Genomic DNA, 10,593 nt, shown 5'->3' with positions numbered 1-10,593 from the left:
CTGGGGCAGAAAATTTTTTAGAAAAGAACGCACAAGGGTGGAGTTTACCGTCAGAAATGGATCTCTGTGATAAAACTGCTCCAGCTCCGACATCAGAGGCGTCAACTTCCATGAAGAAGGGATGTAGGGGTTCTGGGTGCCGAAGAATTGGAGCGGAAGAAAAGGCCTCTTTGAGGGACTTGAAGGATTCCAGGGCTTGAGGAGACCAGTGTTGAGGTTTGCCCCCCTTACGAATCAGGGCCAGAATTGGAGAAAGTCTGGAAGAAAAATTTTTTATAAACTGTCTGTAATAATTGGCAAAGCCAACAAACCTCTGAATGGCTTTGACACTGGTAGGAAGAGGCCAGTCCAGGATTGCAGACACCTTGGCAGGATCCATCTTGAAACCTAGAGGAGAAATGATATAGCCAAGGAAAGGAATAGACGAGACTTCAAAAGTGCATTTCTCCAATTTAGCAAAGAGATTGTTCTTCCTTAGTCTGGAGAGGACTTCACGTACTTGGGCACGATGTTCCAAAAGATCTTTAGAAAAAACAAGAATGTCATCCAGATAAACAACCACACATAGACCCAACAAATCCCGAAAAATATCATTAACAAACTCCTGGAAGACCGCAGGAGCATTACAGAGACCAAAGGGCATGACCAAATACTCATAATGTCCATCACGGGTATTAAAGGCGGTCTTCCACTCGTCCCCTTCACGGATCCGGATAAGATTGTATGCCCCCCGAAGATCTAGCTTTGTAAAGATATTGGCACCCCTAAGCTGATCAAACAGTTCAGAAATAAGAGGAAGAGGGTACCTGTTTTTAACTGTGATCTTGTTGAGTCCTCTGTAGTCGATGCAGGGCCGCAAACTACCATCCTTTTTCTCAACAAAGAAGAAACCTGCTCCGGCAGGGGAGGTGGAAGGACGGATGAATCCTCTCTGAAGATTCTCCTGGATGTATAACTTCATAGCAGAAGTTTCCGAAGGAGAGAGTGGGTAGGTGCGGCCCCTGGGGGGCATAGAGCCGGATAGAAGTTCCACTGGGCAATCGTAAGGCCGATGGGGAGGAAGAATCTCAGCAGAAGACTTGTTAAATACATCGGCAAATGCTTGGTATACAGAGGGAAGAGAAGAATTAGAGGACACAGAGGAAATTTTGACAACCGGAACAGTGGGTAGGCAGTTCTGTAAACAAAAAGGACTCCATCTGGAAACTTGCAATGTGGACCAGTCAATGACTGGATTATGTACACATAACCATGGCAGTCCCAGGACAACCGGAGTGGAAGGGCAATCAATGAGGAGGAAGGATAGTCTCTCCAAATGCATGGTGCCCACCTTAAAAGAAAGTTCCTGAGTAGAATGTGAGACGAAGGCAGACGACAGAGGACGATCATCAATCGCCAGGACACGAAGAGGAACTGCCAAGGGTTGGAGAGGAATGAAATGACGTCTTGCAAAGGATCGATCCATGAAGTTTCCTGCAGCACCGGAATCTAGAAAGGCTTGTGAGGAAAACTTTAAAGAGCCAAACTGGATCTGTACCGGAAGAAGGAAACGTAGAGTAGAGGAATGGGGAGAATGACAAATCCCACCCAGGTAAGTCTCCCCGAGCTTACCTAGGCTTTGGCGTTTCCCGGCTTCACTGGACACTCCTGGGCAAAGTGGGCTTTACCCCCACAGTAAAGGCACAGGCCGGCAGCCCTTCTCCGGAGTTTCTCCTGTTCGGACAGGCGGGCCCGCCCAATCTGCATGGGTTCTTCAGCCGGCAAGGAGGAAGAAGCAGAATCCATAGGAGCAGGAGGAAGCACAGGGGGAACTGGATTGAGAAGCAGGGGTCTCTGGAAGCGGGGGGCCAAAGAAGGTTGGAACCGGGGGTACCTCTTTGTACGCTCTCGGTCGAGTTCAAGCTGGAACTCCCTCTGCCGGGTATCCACCTTCACCGCCAATGCCACCAGATCCTCCCACCGAGAAGGAATTTCCCGGGAAACGAGGTCATTCTTAATGCGTATAGCCAAGCCGTTGTAAAAGGCCGCGTGGTAACCATCGTTATTCCAGGAGGTCTCTGCCACCAGGGTACGAAATTCAATGGCATACTCGGGAACTGAGCGAGTGCCTTGTTGAAGCTGGAACAGTTGAGCCGAGGCTGCAGTAGTACGACCAGGAGCGTCAAACACCGTCCGGAGTTCTTGGAGAAAGGCCCCGGCGTTGTCGATCAGCGGGTCTCTCTTCTCCCAAAGGGGAGACGCCCATTCCAAAGCCTTCCCCTGCAGACGGGAGATGACAAAACCAACCTTGGCTTGCTCGGAGACGAACTGGCCTGGCTGCAGAGTGAATTGAATTTCACATTGGTTAATAAAACCACGACAAGCTTCTGGGTCTCCACTGAAAAGAGGTGGAGCGGGAACACGAGGTTCAGACACCTGGAGAGGAGCAGGAATGGCAGGAACAGGCACAGCCGCAGGAGCCGCTGGAGACATGGCAGTCAATTTCTCCAGGATAACATCAATTGCCTGGCCAATTTGAGACTGCTGGGCTTCATAGGATTTCATGCGAGAAGCCAATCCCCGAATGGCCCCTCCGACATCGAGGGGTACTTGGGCCTCCTCCGAGGGGTCCATGGCCCAATTATACTGTAAGGCCCGAAGGCGCAGTTGAAGTAAGGACCAAAGAGGAGGCAACAATCCAAGATCGCGGTACAGAAAAGGGTTTATCAAAGAATGGTCGTAAAACAGGCAGAATGGTCAAGACAGGCAGTACAGATTCAAAGTCGATAACAGGCAAGGTTCAAACACGGATAAGCAAGACAGAATATATCGCACCCAGGAACTATATGAAATAGACCTATAATTGGGCAAGGTCAGGATGGAAATGAGGGTCTTTATAGTCCAGTCTATTGGCGCCAAAATTGACGCGCTGGCGTCAGACGCAGACGCCAGCGTCCCCACGCTGACGCCTTGACGCCGGCGCCCGATTCCGACGCCGGCGTCCGTTCCGTCGCCGGCGACCAATCACAGGGCAAGAAGGAGATGATGCAGGATGATTGCGACCACCCGGAGCCATGTGCAGGGAAGAGGAATCGCCATTTTGGACGCCATCTTGGAGCAGGTCAGTAGACTCCATTACAGAAACCAGGTAAAAGTCAGCAATGGAAGATCCACTACAGCATCATACAAACAATGGGGCAGATTTACTAAAGGGCAAATTGGCCGTCGCAAGTGAAAATTTGCCAGAAATCCCATCCGCAGGGACATTGCCAATTTACTAACAGGTGTAGAGGACAATTCACTTGCGAAAGAGACCATCTCTAGCGCAGTTTTGCACCCTACCGCCAGGCAAATTTTTGCTCAGGCGAACGATCGTTACTCCGCAAACTTTTCAGAACGTTAACTCTTTCGTCAGAGTTTCCTTCGCCACCTTAGACATGGCGAACTGATAAAATGAAGCTTCATCCTCCTCAATCTTATGCCAGTGACATCATATCCTGTATGCCGAAAAGTCATAAAAGTTGTAAACAATGCTGGTGTTTTTTTTTCATTTTTTAAAGTGAGATTGTCTTTAAAATTTGTAACTATTAAAGATTTTTGTAATAACATTTTTTTCCAACCATTTGAGGAGCACATTTGTTTGAGGGTGGGCTTGTGTCTAGGGTATTAGAGGATCTCTTTAGTCTTTATTTTGCTTCCTTGGACATTTGTATTAATAAGTGGCCACTTCAAGCATTTGCACCAATATCTATATATATGACCTATATGTACCTGCCCTATTCAAATTGACCAACAGTAAGGGGCCGATTCACTAAGGGTCGAATATCGAGGGTTAATTAACCCTCGATATTCGACTAGGAATTAAAATCATTCGACTTCGAATATCGAAGTCGAAGGATTTAGCGCAGATAGTTCGATCGAACGATCAAAGGAATATCAAAGGAATATCCTTCGATCAAAAAAAGTTAGCCAAGCCTATGGGGACCTTCCCCATTGGCTAACATTGACTTCGGTAGCTTTTAGATGGCGAACTAGGGGGGTCGAAGTTTATTTTAAAGAGACAGTACTTCGACTATCGAATGGTTGAATAGTCGAACGATTTTTACTACGAATCCTTCGATTTGAAGTCGTAGTCGTAGTCGAAGGTCGAAGTAGCCCATTCGATGGTCGAAGTAGCCCAAAAAAACCTTCGAAATTCGACGTTTTTTACCTTTGAATCCTTCACTCGAAGTTAGTGAATCGGCCCCTAAGTGTAAGAGAACTAACGAAATTTTGCTTGACAGAATTGAAAAGCTGGCAAAAGATCATTAAGAAATACGCTGAATTATCGTAGTGGTAACGAATTTACGCCTGGCAAAGTGTCGCAAAGTGTGGCAGAGTGTTCGCTGGCAAAAATTTGCTCTTTAGTGAATTTGCCCCAATGTATGTCAAGACAGCTTCACTATAATGGACACAATTGATGGGCTTAAACGCCCATTGTTCATTTGCACTGTCCCAATGTTCATGAAGAACTGGTGTCATACTAGAGCATCTGCCATCAAATATGTAATTATAGTCTGGCATAAATACATATTCTGGTATAAATGATGCACGCCTGTTCAGCCCTAACCAACCCAAAACCCTCTATATACGCTTCCTTAAACAGACTGGGGGTGAGATTATGCTTTACAGGCAAACTTTCCTGGGCACTTTTTTAGTTGAATTTTTGCAAAAGCTTTGCCACGAGCTGAAAAATATAGAGCTATTACCAAATTATATTGTGGTGACAGTGACTCCTCATACAGAGCAACACACGGGGAGATACTGAGTTGTGCAGTGTGCAAGGCTCTTGTCAGATAAGATGGATTAGAAGCTGTAGGTAAAATTGTGCATAAAGTGCATAAAAATATAATGGGGTTTTCAAAGTCACAATTTAACGGTATAAGTTTACTAAATTCCTTCTCACTGATACTAATACTACTGGTTCTGCCTTTCTCTGTTTCCCTTCATAAACCAACCATATCTATTACTATTATTATAAAACCATTTGGCAAGTTTCAACATCTACACATTCTGTTCAATCAGATCAAAATGTGCTGTTAGATTCAGATGGTGATCCATATCCAATCTTATAACCTCTGTAAGCAGCAGTCCTGCTCTGCTTTATGGCTGAGATTCTAGCTATCTGTATAACAGAGCATTCTGTCCCAGTGGCTGCACAGATCCTATCTGATCCCCATTGTAAGCAGCAGTCCTGTCCTGCTTTATGGCTGAGATTCTAGCTATCTGTATAACAGAGCATTCTGTCCCAGTGGCTGCACAGATCCTATCTGATCCCCATTGTAAGCAGCAGTCCTGTCCTGCTTTATGGCTGAGATTATAGCTATCTATATAACAGAGCATTCTGTCCCAGTGGCTGCACAGATCTTATCTGATCCCCATTGTAAGCAGCAGTACTGCCCTGCTTTATGACAGCTGAGATTCTAGCTATCTGTATAACAGAGCATTCTGTCCCAGTGGCTGCACAGATCCTATCTGATCCCCATTGTAAGCAGCAGTCCTGTCCTGCTTTATGGCTGAGATTCTAGCTATGTATATAACAGAGCATTCTGTCCCAGTGGCTGCACAGATCCTATCTGATCCCCATTGTAAGCAGCAGTCCTGTCCTGCTTTATGGCTGAGATTCTAGCTATCTGTATAACAGAGCATTCTGTCCCAGTGGCTGCACAGATCCTATCTGATCCCCATTGTAAGCAGCAGTACTGCCCTGCTTTATGGCTGAGATTCTAGCTATCTGTATAACAGAGCATTCTGTCCCAGTGGCTGCACAGATCCTATTTGATCCCCATTGTAAGCAGCAGTCCTGTCCTGCTTTATGGCTGAGATTCTAGCTATCTGTATAACAGAGCATTCTGTCCCAGTGGCTGCACAGATCCTATCTGATCCCCATTGTAAGCAGCAGTCCTGCCCTGCTTTATGGCAGCTGAGATTCTAGCTATCTGTATAACAGAGCATTCTGTCCCAGTGGTTGCACAGATCCTACCTGCTCCCTATTGTAAGCAGCAGTCCTGCCCTACTTTATGGCCGAGATTCTATAGATGGAGCTAACTGTTTCTAGAAACTTGGCTCAGATGACTTACCCCATCCATTTTATTTCATTCAATGAGATCAATTGTACATCGTTTTACATTAATCAGAAGACAGATAGAATTGCAAAGGGAGGTGCCAGCATCTTTTTTTTTTAAAAAACAAAGTAAGGGAAGATGTTCAGGCATCAGTATAATTATCCATTGGTGACCTTGAGTGCTACAATGCAGCATGAATATAATTTTCATTCATTAACCCCTTTCATTGATTGAAAGACCTGTCAGATGTAATGGCTCTGTGGGCATTTCAACTCACTCTCCACATCTGCCCACCAGGGGAGGAACTGGAATCTAAGCTTGTTTTCTAAGCTTGCGTCTGTTCGATGCAGAAATCTAATCAACAACTTCTTGCTTAACCCCGAGCCCGGCCCATGCTAAACGTGGTCCCATGATTACAACGTAGAAAAGAAACTGCATGCAGCTTATTTTGTATTGACTTCTTTTCTGGGAAAGTTCAGCGACGCACAATCGGGAAATTAAAACTAATTGGACTTGCTTTTTCTGAGCCGGACTATCAAACAGAACAACAAAGGGACTCGCTATTCGCTTCATAATTCCGTCTTGGCACTGGTGTCAGCAGACGTCAATCTTCCATTTTAGAAGTTCTTGATTCTGCCCAGACGGAATCTACATTTGTGTCTGTTTTGTTATTGTTCCAGATTCGTTTATAGCTTGGCCTTTGTAGCTGCTAAATTCCCATGACTTCAAACGGCATTTGTTATTATTATTAGTGGCATGAATTTGGGGCACACTAAATATTTTCTCATTGCCCCTAGTGGAGCCAATGTTTTGGCGTGTGGTCCACCTGAGTGCATTCAATAAAATTAAATTTTTTCACTAGTACATTATCCAGAACCCCTAAAACTCAGAAATTACAATGACTCCATTTAATCAAATAATTAACAATTTCAAAAATTATGTCTACTTGATCCCAACTAAGATATAATTGATCCTTATTGGAAGCAAAACCAGCCTATTGGGTTTTATTAATAGTGATGGGCGAATTTCTCCCGTTTCGATTCGCCGGAAAAAGCGAGAAATTACAGAAACCCGAAAATTGACGTCCGTGTCAATTTTGATTCGCGCATTAAAGTCAATGGTCTTCTGAATCGTTTTTTCAAATTTCAAAATTTTTTGACACCTGCGAATTTCCGAGGGAGTTTCGCCGTCGGCGAAAATTTGGAAATTCACCGACAAATTCATGCCTGGCAAATTTATTCGCCCATCAATATTTATTAATGTTTAAGTCATTTTTTAGGTAAGGAGATCCAAATTGGAGAAAGACCTGTTATCTAGAGCATTCTGGATAACAGGTTCTAAACCTGTATTAGAATTGTCAAGGGAGAAGGGCTACTGTTGTTTTCCACTCAAAGTCACACTGGGCCAGAGGAAAACTGGAGAAAAAAATGGTGGGCCACCATTGGCTATGCCAACCCAGGCCCGATTCCCACCTGGAACTGTGGGGGCTCTCCTCACAGATCCTATCTGATCCCCATTGTAAGCAGCAGTACTGCCCTGCTTTATGACAGCTGAGATTCTAGCTATCTGTATAACTGAACATTCTGTCCCAGTGGCTGCACAGATCCTATCTAATCCCCATTGTAAGCAGCAGTCCTGTCCTGCTTTATGACAGCTGAGATTCTAGCTATCTGTATAACAGAACATTCTGTCCCAGTGGCTGCACAGATCCAGTCTGATCCCTATTGTAAGCAGCAGTCCTGCCCTGCTTTATGGCAGCTGAGATTCTAGCTATCTGTATAACAGAACATTCTGTCCCAGTGGCTGCACAGATCCTATCTGATCCCCATTGTAAGCAGCAGTCCTGTCCTGCTTTATGGCAGCTGAGATTCTAGCTATCTGTATAACAGAGCATTCTGTCCCAGTGGCTGCACAGATCCTATCTGATCCCCATTGTAAGCAGCAGTCCTGTCCTGCTTTATGGCTGAGATTCTAGCTATCTGTATAACAGAACATTCTGTCCCAGTGGCTGCACAGATCCAGTCTGATCCCTATTGTAAGCAGCAGTCCTGCCCTGCTTTATGGCAGCTGAGATTCTAGCTATCTGTATAACAGAGCATTCTGTCCCAGTGGTTGCACAGATCCTACCTGCTACCTGAATGCAGATCATTTTTTGTGCATGTAGCATATAAAGAACAAGTGCAATAGTAGCTCCTATAGGTTTCAGGTGCAGCTCTTTGCAAAGACCTATCATTTAAGAGGAATGCGTTCACATTGTCAGTGATGTGCAAGTAGGGGTGCTGCAGGTCCGTGGTATATCAAAAGCCTTGATTGTAGTTACACTTAGGGGCCCATTTACTAAGGGTCGAAGTAATATTCAAATTCAAAAACTTCAAATTTCAAAGTAATTTTTGGGTACTTCGTCCATCGAATAGGCCAAAATTAGATTCGAATTGAAAAAACTTCACGAAATTCGACCATTCGAAAATCGAAGTACTGTCTCTTTAAAAAACTTCGACTTCGACACTTCGTCACCTTAAGCCTGCCGAATTGCTGTTTAGCCTACGGGGGACCTCCTAGAACCTCTCTTTGGCTACGTTTTTAGAAGTTGAAAATTTTTTTTTGTACGATCAATTCAAATTGAATTTTTTAAAAACGATTTTTACTTTGCACGAAAATGCCCGTTTGCGATCGGAAAAAATACTTAGACTATCAAAGTATCAAATTCAATGGTCGAATTTCTAAGTTTTTTAACTTCAAAATTCGAACTTTAGTAAATGTGCCCCTTACTGTTGTGTTTTGCACCAGAGGGCAATGCAGGGTTGCACTCAGCTATAGGAACGGTGCACGCTCATGCTAATAGAAATGAGCTCTTATGGCTCTTGGCAGCTGCTCCACATCTTCATTTCCAGCTGGGAAAAAATGTTTCAATTCCAAACACAATTCAAACAAGACCAAAAAAAACTGGAACGTATTGTATTTTCAAGCTGTAAAATGATATCTGAACTCCCCAAAGAGGAAACATTTAGTTGTAGACATTGCTCATCACTTATACCTTCATGTCGCCTGCACCCTGTCTAAGCAAAGGAACCAGCTCCGCCAACGATGAACGTCATTAAAAATGTGCAAATTACACAGGTATTTAAATTTTGCTTTGAGCAGCAGAATATTGCAGGGGCCATATGTTCTGATCCGTGGAGAAGCGGATCACACGGAGGCATTAGGTAATACATTGTCCTAATAAAGATGCTTCCTTTTAGTATCTTATTACCTATATCATATCTGTGACCCGGGAACGGTAAGTAGGTTTCAGCGTTATATTAACAGCACGATCTCTGTTAGTGGGAACAGTAAGTAATGCTGTAAAATAATGAGGAACAGCAGGAGTATATTTTAACCTTTATTGGATAAAGCTAGGTGCTTAGCTGTAACCGAAAGGAGAAAAACATTTTCCTTATCTCAAATTCTAGTTTTCATTTTATTAGATGAAAGCAGAGACACCTTGTGGTTGAACAAATGAATCGATTTTTCATTACAACAAAACCAAACCGCACTTAGGGGCAAAGTCACCAAAGGGGTGAATTTTTCACCAGCAAACAATCCGCCACATTTCACGCCAGTTCGTCAGGCGCAAATTCGATACCACTACGCTAATCGCTTAAATGCGAAGTTGCGTCTCTATAACCAAACACTGGTGAAGTTTCGCTAGCATAAATTCGTCAGCGCGAGCATTTAATAGCGAACTTTCGCTAGCGTTCATTTTTGCCAAGCGAAACTTCGTTAGTACTGTTACGCTTAGGTCAATTTGAATAGGGCGGGTACATATAGATCATATATACGTCTTTATTCGAGGTGTTGGTGCAAATGCATAAAGTGGCCACTTATTATTTCAAATTCCAAGGAAGCAAAATAAAGACAAAAGAGATCCTCTAATTCTAGACATGAGCCCACCCTAAAACAAATAGGTCATGACCCTCAAATGGTTGGGAAAAAATGTTAACAAAAAAATCTTTAATAGTTACAACTTTGAAAGACAATCATGCTTTAAAATATGAAAAAACGGCAGCTTTTTTTATAGAACTTTTATGACTTTCCGGCATACAGGATAAGATGTCACTGACATAAGATTGAGGAGGATGAAGCTTCATCTTATCAGTTCGCCAATTTGCTGAGTAACAATTGTTCCTCTGAGCGAAAATTCGCCTGGCGATAAGGAGGGAAACTGCGCCAGTGACAGTCTCTTTCGATGGCGAATTGTCCTCTACACCTTTTAGTAAATTGGTCAATGTCCCTTCAGATGGGATTTCTGGCGAATTTTCCCTAGAGACGGCCACTTCGCCCTTTATAAATCTGCCCCTCAGAGCTCTGATTATTACTATATGACAGTCTGATTGTGTAGTGAAGTAGGGCGTTGTTCTGAAAGTATAGCTTGATAAAGTCACGAGAGCCCATTTACCAAGGGTGCAAAATTACATCCATGCACACGGCACTTGGGTACGAACAGGCCCGGATTTGCGGCAAGGCCGCATAG

Source organism: Xenopus laevis, chromosome 9_10S (assembly GCF_017654675.1).
Source record: "Xenopus laevis strain J_2021 chromosome 9_10S, Xenopus_laevis_v10.1, whole genome shotgun sequence".
Lineage (NCBI taxonomy): Eukaryota > Metazoa > Chordata > Amphibia > Anura > Pipidae > Xenopus > Xenopus laevis.
This window is presented reverse-complemented; position numbering follows the sequence as displayed.